We start from the raw sequence: 13,467 nt of genomic DNA on the forward strand, positions 1-13,467 counted from the left end.
ATACATTGCGCAAACATGATACCATTATCTTCTGCAGCAAGGTCCAATCTCATTGTGTATCCAGGCTTTGTTTACGGTGATCTTGACCGTATAGGCCTTGTTGCATGCATGTTTGGTGTGACAATGGCATGAATATAATTGTTGTCGATTCATCAAAACATTTGTTATGCAGTTGTGCAGATGGTCCACTTCCTGTCTAGTAAATGTTACTGGTGCGTTGATGCTGATAGAATCCACGTCAACGAAGAGGCTGTCTTTTATTTATTTATTGTCATGTTTAGTTTAAACGCTTCCGTTTGTGAGGTTGAAACCAATGTAGTGTCATCCATTTTATTTTCAAAAGGGATGGTATTTTGTTGGGTCAAGTTCGTCCGCGGTTGGCCAAGTAGCCACAAACGGTTTCGAAATAAAATCAATATTTATCTGTGCACCAAATGCGAACCGGTTTAGATGCTGTCGCATAATTCAATTAACACAATTTTAATTCGACTGCATGCGGCGTAATGGCTTTAATCAAACAAAGCGGACTGTTCATACCTTCGATGTACAGCATCCTCTTCTTGCAAAGTAGCAATGAAAAGTGACGATGCTTCCGTATTTCACTGCTGATGATGTAAAAATACATACACTCTTTCACTCTTTCGACCAGCATACGCGTAATCGCGTAGAAAAAACAACAACATAATAACATAGTGCCATCGGTTCCCACCCATTATCATTGGCTAGTTTGCGGCAGGTCGTGCGGTTTATCATTTCGCTAGAACGTGTCGGAAAATGGAAAAGAGGCATTGGACGCGAATGGGATCGCGCGTAAACGGGGTGTCATTAATTGGCTGTAATTATCTTTCAATTACGCATCTTATCGCGCATCCGCCAGATGCTGGACTGCTGGACGCGAAATCATGTTACATTGTATCCATGTTCACTTTTGCTCCTAGGCTGCATCTGGTGGTGGTGAGCTCTTGGTAGCGACCGTCCAAAATGTGGTTTTCATTTGCACATCGTTGCTGTCTAGTGATATATTCTAAGGTGAGCTTTGAGATGGAGCGTATTCCAATCAATCTTATTATCGAAAAGTTCCTTTTGTTAAACAAAGACATGACAAGTGCTTACGTCTTTATAAATTCTACACTAGTGGTTCCAATAATATAACTAATATTAATCACTAATGGACGCTGCTTAATGTAAAAAAAAACTATACTGATTAATAGGTTGTTCAGTCAAAATTCTGTTAAAATACGGCTTGTTGAAACCGTGCGATTTGGATTTGATTTGGTCAGTCTTGTGTACGGCTGCATCTCTATCCATTGGACCTCTGTACTTCCAGGCGGAAGCAGTCCGTGATGTGTAAGGGGTGTCACGGTTTACTGAAGATTTCAAGCGAGATCTTTACGTTGCGACAATATTTTTTATGAAGCTCATTTTGGTGGGTTGACCGTTACGAGGAATTTTACCGGTGCAGCCATCTGACCGGCCCCCTCGTAACCGGTTATTCAACTGTACGCAGCACGTTACGGACGCAAGCGCGTTCCAAATCAGCACGAAGATAATTACGTGGATCTCAATGGAATCCAATCCCACCCCTTCCGGGTAGTAACAACGATCAGATGGTGGAAAATGAGCGATCGCTTGGGAAAATATGTCTCCTGCCCAACGCTTCTTCAGTGTGGCCATCTTCTATTAGCGGTTTGTGCGTTACGAACGATTTTGTCGATTGCACTAATTAATGCGAATGTGTTACGATTATCAAGTGTTTTATGCTGTGGGATTAACTCTGCTGGGGGAAAACAAAGCCCCTATTTAATATGAATTCACTTTTCTTTTTCTAACTACAAAACTTGTTTTAACTAATTATTTTTGTTTTCTTATCTCCCATAACATCCATCAACTCCCGTTTATCGGAGGTAAACCGCCTTGGAAATTTGCGCCGTTGATCTCTTTGGTTGGATCCCATTTTAATTACAGACCCTCCCCGCGTATCACAGATGCATTAAACATACCATCGAAATTGAAACGTGATGCAGATGCATTATTCACGATAACCGGTGCATTGGTTCCTCTCACTTTTCTTATCAACCGGCTACGGTGCTCGGTTTGCTTTTTCGAGCTTCACTTAGCCGCTGCCTAACTAATCCGCTGTCGTGTATGGAATGCAAAGGGAAAAGTAGTCTACTACAGCCCGTCTCGTAGGCTAGTAGGTGTCTACTACCTTTCTCCTGTTATCCAACGGCAGTGGGTATACCAAGCAGCAAAACCTTCCCAACGTTACGTTCATCCCCGAAAACCGTTGCACGAGCTTCATTCGCTCTTGGCACCCCAAGCACCACGGGTTCAATCAACCTCACCGCCGATACGAGGCGCCGCGCCAGTCGGGTGGGTAGCTGTTTTTGCTCTGACCGCGTTTACTTAGCTGCTGCCTGCGCATATGGTCGGAGAAAAACGGGACCCCCGGGTGTACACACGTGCGTGCACGGAAAAGAGAAACTGTACTTTACAACGCCAAAGTGGCGAACAACCACGCTAACAGTGTTATGTGATAAAATGGAAGAAATGTTTGTGGAAAGCACGAAAATGGATCCCTAACTAACGCATTCTTTGCAGCGGGTTTCGGACAAATTGTTTAAATTAACTTTACCTCGATGCCAACATATTTGCTATTATGCTTACTAACTTCCATACATTTCTGCTTTAATCTCCTTTTTATTAGCTTATGGAGTGCAATTTTAGTGCGCAGCTCGGTGGTATATTGATAGCGGTACCGATCTTCACACGACAGGACCGGTCCAAAATCCCATCCGGAACAATCCCCCGTAGCAAACTGAATGACTGAGCTCGTTACATCAAGATGAGAGAGGAGTGCAAATTTTGGAATTTCAAAGCTTACGGTGGATGCAAAATAATGCAGTTTTTATAGCTCTTTCCAGAGGTTTTGCAAAAACTGAGCGTTGTAAAAATCCTTTGGGACTCTCATGAAAAAGCCCTGCAAAATGCTCTTCATGTGAATTTATATCAGTCCCATGGTTCCATACCGTAAGTGCTAGTATGAGTTACCGCTCGTGCAAAATTTAAGAATCTGGCCACCAACTCTCGCTTGCGAAAGTGATTAGCAAAAGCTTACTATATACAATTTGCACATGCTAATGCCGTCGTGGGCCCGAGAGGCATTAGAATTGTAGAGTTATAATTGTGTGTCATCCAATGGCAGATTGCGAGAATCTTTACGCGACGCATTTACCGATCTGTGTTTGTCTGTGACCTTTTGTGGTCACGTTCCGATGATCACGTTGTGAATGACCGCTTTCGGAGGGGAAAAAAGTGCCACCATGCTGCCATGTGCCGGTGATCGCATTTGTAACGATCCACGAGCATTATCGGCTGTGCTTCGTGCCGCAATCTGTTGGATGCGAGTTCTGGGCGGTTCGAAGCATCGCTTGGTGATTGAGAGTTAAAGGTAGAAAAGTTCAGCCCAAATGGCGTAAATTCGCAAATAAGTGATGTAGCTGAAAAGCATCAAACCATCGAAAAGGGAGAGGAATTTCTTGGGTTTGTGTTTAACATTTTTTCCAGACCATCATGAGTTGATCTTTCTTGCGAATATTTTGTCTATGATATTTACAAACAAAACATACTCAAGAAAACAGATTGGCTATGTGGATAGCAAATGGGGTATGGCAAGCGGTTCGGGGAAGGAGGACAACTGAGACTAATCATCGTCATTATCATTTGAAGAAGCGCTGAAACGTGTCGACGACTGCGATCGCGTCTCAGGCAATGTTAGCGATCGCAAACACGTGTGCCTCTGCGTTGTTGCACCGTGCGTGACCAGGGGAATGCTTTGTTGTGCTTTCTTACCCCCTTCTTTAGATGCACCGACCGATAAGGGTAGATGCATGCATGGCGGATGTTTTTGTTTGTGTGTGTGCTTGTGAGCATTTCATAATTAATTTTATCGTCGTAGCTCTATTATTACCAGTAAAACTGCCCGGCCCCCCACGCTTCCCTCATCTCCCAATGGCGCTAAATGGAGGTAACCTTACGTTTACTGTTGACAGTGGCGAAGGTAAAAACAATGGCTTACGGTACAATTGCACCGAGAATGGGAGCACAGGTGCATACCAATACTGGCAGCAAAAATCCTCTGTAATCCGCGTACATGGATGGCTACGGTCGATTTGTTCATCTGAGTGATCGGATGGTAGGATCAAGTGTATGTATTACCGAACAAACTGTTCTGTGTAATTGCCGTTTAAATAGATTTCAAGTATAAATCAGTGCGCTCGCAGTTGTATGATTGATTTTGTTGTTTAATTGTTTAATTTTTGGATCAAAAGGAATAATTGGTTGAGATCCTATTTATTCGCTTAAATCACTATTGTTCTTTTTGAAACGATTGTGCCATGTACATTACGATATAAATGTATATTTTTCCGAACAGTATTCAAATCGTTAGGTAACATCATGACTGCGATTAGAACTTATGATTTTAGGGTTGTGAAGTATTTTTTGTCCACTTTGGTCAGACCTCAAATTAGACCTTTTTTCAGAGATGGCTTTATAAGGTCGTCTCCGTCGGGACATCCACTGGGCTTAGCATCAACAAACAGGAATCAGCAATACTTTAATTGGAGTCGAGCGAGCTCGGCGCAGACTTTTATCAGTAAGTCAAATCGAACTAGCGATCCAGTTTTTTCGCTAAATTTTGACGTTTATTCCGGTTGTATTGCCCCAAAAGACCAAAGGCCCAAAGGAGCTCAATTTTTAAAATGAATTATACGCTGCCAAAAATGCAAAATGAACTGGCATACATGCGGGCCGTTAGTATGGAAATCCGCGAGCTTTTTGGGTCAATGAGGCCAATGGCCAATTCCAGTTAATTTTGTGAATTAATCCAATGTAGGGTGAGACTGCTGTAATGTTCCAGGAATGTACGATCATGTCCCGATTTATGTGAATAATGCGTGCAAGAGAAATTCGCATACGTCTCTTTTATAACATCGTTTATATTTCATAAATCGGGTTCGAATGCTTATTTTCACCTTACGAAGCACATGCAAATTTGATAGTTATACGTTTGTACCGAAAATTAAAGTAAAATTTTACCAAAAGATATTTTTTATTAATAAACTGAATCTTGTTTTATTCGAATTGAGATCAGGTATTTGAAATTTGACAAATTATAATATTATTACATTATTTATTATTATTTATTAAAAATCAATATTGTTTGCCTCGAGGGCTGTACAATAGCGTCAGAACGGAGAAAAAAAAACAGACAAAAACAAAGACGAGACACACTAGAAAGAGGTAGACATGACGCGGGAGACATGATATAATACATTGTATTATATTATTATATTATTTTATATTATTATTATAATACTATTATAATGTGGATCATATTATATTATATTATTGATATTATAACATTGAAATCTACCGATTGCGTACATCCGGAATAAGTTGCTCTTTAACTGTTCGCAGAAGGAAATGTCTCCAAACTGATATGAATTGTACTTGAGATGAATTTATCAATAGATTTAAGCAGTACTGGCTGGTAATTATTCATGAATGGAAAAAAATTGAATGTTGGGACATTACTCTGGAGACATACAAACATTTTTTTTATTCATTTTGATTCAAATATCCCAGTAGCACCCTTCATATACTGCTACTAGTAAAATTACTGCTCGTTTTGAAAAATCATTATTACCAATCCATCGCACTGGAAGTTCGAGGGAATTCGAGCAGAAGCAGGTCAATAGGATAATCATTCATCATGCACGTACTAGTGCGATCGACCGACCTCCACGAACGAATTAATTCTCCTCCGGAACTGCTCTACTTACGCGTCCGCAATCCGTACAACACTGTGTTATTTTATTTATTTATCTTATTTTTTTTTTCGTTTAATTTTCAATTCCAATTCTGGTGCTTTGAACATCGATCCATCCATGTGACATATTGCGGTAGCGTGCTTGCGTACACAACACTTCTCCTGTTTGGTTCACTGTGGCGGGCTACTGCAGTGCCGCCACAGCTCGCAACGACCGCACCATACGGGGAAGGTTTATTTGTTTTTCTATCCCCTAGTCGCCACGACAATACTGCATCCGACCTGGCTCCAAGTATACACGTTGCTGCAGCGTTCTGCACCGCTCATCGAAGCGATTGAAACATCTTTTCAATTGATGTTGAGCAGCAACGGCAGATGAAAACGCTGCCGGGTCCCAGTCCGCCGGATGCAAGCGATTGGTGGTAACGAGTAATGGCATCGAAGGCACCAGTCCGACGACAGCGTACCCGTGCCATCCCCCGGACATAACATCGTTTGCCAAGACGCATTCCAAACGTGGCGTTTGGTCCACATGGAATGCGGAACTGCTCGTTTTGTTTTCTTCCTTCAGGAGTCTCCCTTAAATCTCCGTCACCGATGGTGTTCTCCAGTATGAAAGCGAATGACAAATCGGGTTACGGCGCACAGTTGCCAAGTTTCGCATCGAAAGAAACTTTATCGAAACGAGCGCTGCAGTTGAATGCATTGTATGGCAACGGAACATGTGATGCGTTGTCCCCGTTGGGACGCATTTGATTGAACATTTTATTAGCATCGAATAGGAACACGACGACGCCGGCTGGACTATGGGCATTGACTGGATAAGTGATGTTCTTATGATAGTATCTAGAGCAATATTCTTTAGGTATTTCGTATAAAAGTAATCCTTTTTTATATTACACTTTTTAAATGAAAAGTGTAATATTTGTCTTTATTTACTTTAAAAAAACCCAAAATTCATTCCTTTTAAGATGGAAAACTCATTTTTCTCATGCATGACCCATCTGCTTCGGCTGCACTGTTTCATTACTACCGCTGCTAGATAAACTGAAAGTAAAGATCTTGATGATGTGAAAGCGGTAGAAACTGGTTGTGTTGTGCCCTTATGTGTCCTAAAATAGATTTCGCAGCACGTTGTTGTTATTTGGCGCTCATTATATGCAGCATTGTAAACTCCTTATGTTGCGTGAGTCGTTAGGCTGCAGTATGATTTGAAGTGATTTTATTTATTAAGATGTGTAAACGTTTTATTTATAGACCAAATCATTAGGCAGGCTCGGACGGAGGTGTGTGATTTGGGCTATTTTCGTTATGACTACAGTCGTTACGGCCTGTATGCCATCGGTGCGGCTGGTGTTGGCGCTTGCGTTGGGTCTACAATACAATCGAATGCAAACAGAAGTTCTTCACGGTGTGAAAAACAAACTCTCCTCTTTCAAGGGCAATTGATAGGGAAGAAAATGATGAACGAGTGGAATAATCATAGCCTAACACGATGGTAAAATCCAAATTCAAACCAGCCCAGTGTGTTTTCATGTTGCTGCTCGTCCGTTTACAATTTATTTATATATTAACGCATTTTTTTTTGTTCTTCCCTGGAACTATTTGGGTATAATGGTATACTTATTTGCACTATAGTTTGAATGTATGAAAAACTACGCGCACAGGGGAAAGGAAGGGACTTTTCAATAAAGGTCCGGGGTATGTAATTTTTATTCCATCATAAACTTAACCCCCGATTCGATCAGAGCCAATCAGTAAAATTAGCGAAAGTGCTAGAAGTGCTTATACTTACATTACGAATAATTTGTTTTTCATCTGTGAGATCGATAAAAAAACATAAAAAGCGTGAGAAATTAAGGTACAGCGATAGAAACATGTTGCTTCGGCGGTAGGCGTCTAAACAAATCCAACATAAAATGTGTAGAACCGCTATTCAACACCATTGGCCCAAGATGGATGGTGCCTTCCCTACTCCATCCTTCTCACCGATCCCGTGAACCGTTCTTCTGCCGGAGGGAGCATAAGTGTAGTATGGCTCAACTTGAAACGCTCATTTATGGACGTTCGGGTAGTGCGGAACCTTATCGAGTCCACGCTTCAAAACAGCTAATGATGATGGGTTTTTACTTGATTAGCGATATCGGGGTCACCAAATGCTGCCCCCGCCGCTCGTCCATTCCATGCCGCTTCTCTCTGTTTATCATGCCATTTAAAGAGCACCCATGTGCACGGTCATCTTTTTTCCTGACCAGCGGCAGTCGTTTGCAGGCTCTTGAATACGCTGCGAATGTGGTGTAGTGATGTGTTACACGTTTAAAGCACATAATTGCCGTTAAAGGGATCCGTTTGATCGACTGACCGGAACTAATTCGGGGCAGCGATCAGCTTACCATGGTTACAGAAATAGCAAATAGGGACCAAAGGCCAGGAATACTCGGGTATGGTTGAAATCGATCAAATCGATTTATTGCTTTTTAAAAGGGTCCCGATAGCACATTATTTAACGCTTTGGAAGTAAAAGTATGCGCACTACAGTGTTTCAATCTTAATTAGCCAGGTAAATTCCCGTATAAACAGTTATTAAGATTCGGTACATAAAAAGGGATACACGCTCTCTGAATCTCTCTGCTATCTGAATAACATTTGTCATGGGGGATCAATACAATTTGTTTGTGACAGATGATTACCACATTAGGAAGGAAATATCGTTATGGTCATTCCTTGAATTAATTGAGAGCCTGAAACTTTTGCACATACGATAACTACTGAATGACTTGGTGAAATATGCATGCAATCCCAAGAGAGAGAGTTCGCGCATGTTGGTTATGGTGTACATACGAGGTACATATCGATGCTCTACTGCACGGCAATTGAGATTACGTGCGTAGTTTCGCGAGGAAGTAAAGTGGATCTTCTAATTAAAAGTTTTCACCAGCTGGTGGGGAGTCTGATGAGCGCAATACATCAACGAGTGGTTTCGATGTTGGTTGGACATATTTTTATGAGTACCTGGAGTTTTTTGTCTCTGTGGTTGTATTTATTTTGTAATTGCAATGGTTTTTTTTCTTTCTATTTAAATTATATTATTTTTTAAGAAACCCGAAATTTCATTGCATTTTTTCATTTACCTTTCATTTCAGATACAGTAATATCTTCTGGACTTGGATGTAGACACATAGAAAGAGAGATTGTGTAAGTAATCATACGATTTGATATGAGTTGAGTGGATTAGTTTTAGTTCAGCTTTCTCCCAAAAAAAAAATAACAGTTTTGCTCTCATTTAATATCACTAGAGTTTGATGTATTAGCCTTCGTTCTTATGAGGTTGAAAGTGATACTCTTTAGCCTTAAAACCATCTTTGTGCAATAGTACTTTGAGGATTGAGCTGTCCAGTGATATTGTAATGACGGAACCATCCTTATAATGTACGCCTATGGTTTCCTACATTTTTGTAAGGTAGTTCTGTCTCATTATTTCAATATAGGATATGATAAAAAGGCTGTCAACAACCATTGTATTACAGTGGAAGTTTATGGTAACCTTGATCTACCGGTAAGAATTTGACGAAAGAGATCATAAACGGGCTTAAAAAAGACACTTCCGGTTTGGAAGTAGAAAAACGTTTCAAAGTGGTCGCAAAACTCAGAGAATAGACAACTAGAGGCAATCCCCGATGAAATTAATTTGCACAAGCATAAGAATAACTCGTACTTTAAGACACTTGGAGTAGCTCAAAACCCCATTTCCCATGGTTTTATGAATGAATCTGAAGGTGAAACATTGAGTTTTCATTAAACCGACATTCATCCAAGCGACATTGAACGCCGTACGTTCACTAACGAGCGACAACTCTACTGGTAGAAACAAAATTGTTTTTATTGGCGGTGAAAAGTGGATCCTTCACGACGTCTTTCAATCCTTTATGACCACAACGTGAGGCAATGTATGGATTTCACGTCTCATCATCGACAGCCAAGCCTAATAGCTGTGTATTGGGTGGGATCAACAGAATGTGGGCAATTATGAGCTGGTTCCACCAAATGAGAAGATCGCCGAGTAGGACTACCGACAATGGTTGATGCATCACATCATATCAATCAATTATTGTTTTAGTACTCAGAATCGTTGAAATGTGAAATTTACTCGCATTACTCCTACTATCTTGAATATCATCTGTTCCCGTCGATGGAGCATAATCTGAGTGAGTAGCATTTTCATAATTATTAAGAAGCGAACAATTGGATGAGTAATTGATGCTTCACGCCGCTATGCTCTTGGGCATCTTGTAAATTGATTCCAAAAAAATCTTAAAATTATTTAAATTTGAACTAATGTATGGTGCTTGAAGTTTGATTCAGGAAGCGATTGTTTTGTTTACGTTTATTACATTATCTTTGGCGTAAATTTTGTCACGAGGATCTTGAAGAAATTTAAAGCAAAACAATAATTTTGAAAAGTACTTCGCAGCAATGAAATTTGATAGCAACTTTCCCTTGAACTCTCCATCACCGTTCAGCCGATGACAAATCGTCTTTAAGCACGTAAAGAGATGCAAAGAAACCCGATATAAATACCCACGGCCCGTTGCTGTGTGCGGTGTGCATGAACTTTGGCATTGACGCAAAGCGCGCGTTGTCTGTTTGCCGTTCCGGCAATGGAGAATGCGAACGGTTATATGTTCTAGGGGGAGGGGAACTAAAAAAAAATGGATCGAAGGCAAAGGTGCTGCGCTTCCTTCCGCCATGATCGGATGACCCGTGCGTTATGGAGCATCGCCGACCGTCTGTGGGTCAGCTGGCTGCTGGCGAAACACTTTCCCGGTGCAGGAATGTCTGTCGCGCTCGGGTAGTGTACGAATGCCACAGCCCAATGTTGGAGGTCGGTGAGGGCGGTTTGTTTATTTTTAAATCTATTTCTCCACCCTCCTTCTGCGTTCGAAATTAAGAAGTGAGAATGACAGTAGCATCTTCTCATACCCGAACACCAGAGCGGAGGGGGTTTTGGGAGCCTAGAGACCAACAAAAAAAAAAATCATAAATGGTGTGCCACACTCACGGCATCGAAATCGTCACGCGCAATCCCGATGTCGTCGTTTGCAGCATTGCATACGCGCGCGGTTGTTGTTTATGTTTGCGTTCATGATGGGGCGTGGGACTCATGGTTCATTGCAGACGGGCAAAAGAAAAGAAAGGCCAGGAAGGAGGTTTCATCTTTGTCGTACGACTTTTTTGTTGTTGCTGTCCATGATCATTGTCCCACTGTTGTCAAGATCAAGTTCGACAAAATCGAACCGTCTGGAGGGCGTCGGGTGTGAAGTGTTACAGCAAGCAAATGTGGCCGCGTCACGGACACCATCAGTCACTTTTTATTTTCGGTAGCTAAAATATGTTTCACGTGCCAGCAGCACCGGATAAGTTTGCTGCTAACGATGCGCTTGCCTTATCATTCGCTCTTCCGTTAGTAATAACTTGTGCGCACATCACATCTTCCGGGTTGTCTAATCGTCACCGACAATGGGTCGGGGATATAATTCACTTCCGGTCACTTGTACAGCGAAGAAAGGTAGTTCCTCCATACTGCCATCATCAATCAATCAAGTAATCAATCAATCAATCAACCCCCCCATCCCCCGCCCCATCTTGCGTTTGTTTCATTCGCAACCGGCCACCGCCCTGATGCGCTATTTCGCCTTACCGGGGGCTGATTGCCATTTTTGTTGTTGTTGTTGTGGTGGTAGGAGTTGGGGTGAAGACTTAGGATGGGATGCACACGCGACTGTCCCACTAGTTACGCCCCGTGGCCAGGAGATGCACATGTTGCTTTTCGCTTATTAACGCTGCGATAGCGTTGTGATCGAAGCGGTTTCACTCCGGACGCCACTTTAAGGTTGGGAATGCTTCCTTCTGTTTCTCGTGGGGATCTAAATAATACCACCCACCTACCGTCCCGAGGACTTTGCTCATCACGTTGCTTAATTCATGTCTCTCCCGAGTTTTGAGTCGTCGAATCAGGCGGGGATGGTTCGTTTGTTAAAGTGAGCTTGCTCGATCGATTCCAAATTTAGAATAATGCTTTCCATCGCGCTAAGTGTATGATGTGAGTGTGTTTACGTGTATAGAGCAGTGTGCACGAGAAGACCCCGCCAGTATCATTTAGTTCATCGAATGTCGTGTACTCTGTCTGCTTTTTTTTTTTAATATATAAGTTGCTTAAACTTGCGTATTTTTACTAGCGCATGGCAAGGCAGACGGCACCGTTGTACAGTTGCTCCATAAAGGCATGAACTGTTAAAGAGGCGTTCGGATTTACCTTAACTGTTATAAGTTCAGTGCTCAAAGTTGCACATTTTCAAATAGCCGATTGTCTATACGGCATTGACTCATCGGTTCCTCCATGCACGAACCGTAGGCAACGGGATGCATGAGGTGTCCGATGAAGCTGCAGAATGCATCCGCACGGTTTTTGCACTTTTCATTGAGCGACGGCAGTCGGTTCATCAACCAGCTACGCCCGACAAATTGAAGGACTTTCAGTCAATTACGGAACAGGGTACAATCAACGGGGATACGCCGATTTCTCCGATAGTTGTGAATTATGGCATTATATTTAAGCATTTAGTCAGATATGTTTATTCACTCGCTATCACGCCCCGGTGAATGTTTGAGGTAATTCACCGAAACGTTTCACATTATTTATTTGCCATCTAAACTCGTCAAACCCCGCGTTGGTAAAGCAGCATTTGGAATGGTTTTTATCAAATAATGCCATATTTTACTGGACGGTGGATTTTATTTGTCACTTATTCTTCCTGTTTGTGAGCATACTAATAGTATCATAAAATATCGGCTTATATGAATAATCGATGACTTGAATGGATCCTCGGGCAAAGCTGTAAAGCTTTTTTTTCGGTATTATTTCTGGAGTAAATGTCAACTCGCGACCCCGACTTTTGCGTGCGGATGCGGATTGGCGGCGTCCAGTGTCCGGTGAGACACCCACATGTGTGTGTGTGTGTGTGTGTTGTATGTGTGCTTGACGTGGCAGGTCCGTGTTTATTCGCGTGCATGTAACCATCAGGAAGGTCAAACGCGTGGGATAGGGATGGTGGGGGTTTTCCTTTCTGCGTCGAACTATTGCAATGCACTTCACTGTCTCTGTTTGTTTTGTGATTGTTTTTATTTTATTAAATTAATAATTTGTTGTCTGCCGCTCGTTTCGTCTTGTAGATGGGGCCATAGCTAGCGAAATTCTGTCTCTAAAATGAATGAAATAGAGCAATGGTGCCTCGCTAAACTGGTACTTCCGTTGTTACGTGCGTGTTTATCAATGAACTTCACGGAGACGACAGACGGTCTTCGTCGAAAATAGATACTGGGTTGTGATTTTGCTTCTACTGGGTGTCTTTTGTAGGTGTTCGTCGGACCATCCAAACAGTGAACGAAACACGTCAGAAGGGGGACGAGCGTGCTTCAGGAAGGATTGATGATTAACGGGAACCACGGAACATGACGCACATTTGGTCGTCGGTCACGCAACAGTCACTCGTTTAGGACGCGGGTTCTATCGATCCATGCCGCTAGAAACATATTTATATATTTTTGTTAAAGTATTTTAGCACACAACACCCGCG

Source organism: Anopheles marshallii, chromosome 2, assembly GCF_943734725.1.
Source record: "Anopheles marshallii chromosome 2, idAnoMarsDA_429_01, whole genome shotgun sequence".
Lineage (NCBI taxonomy): Eukaryota > Metazoa > Arthropoda > Insecta > Diptera > Culicidae > Anopheles > Anopheles marshallii.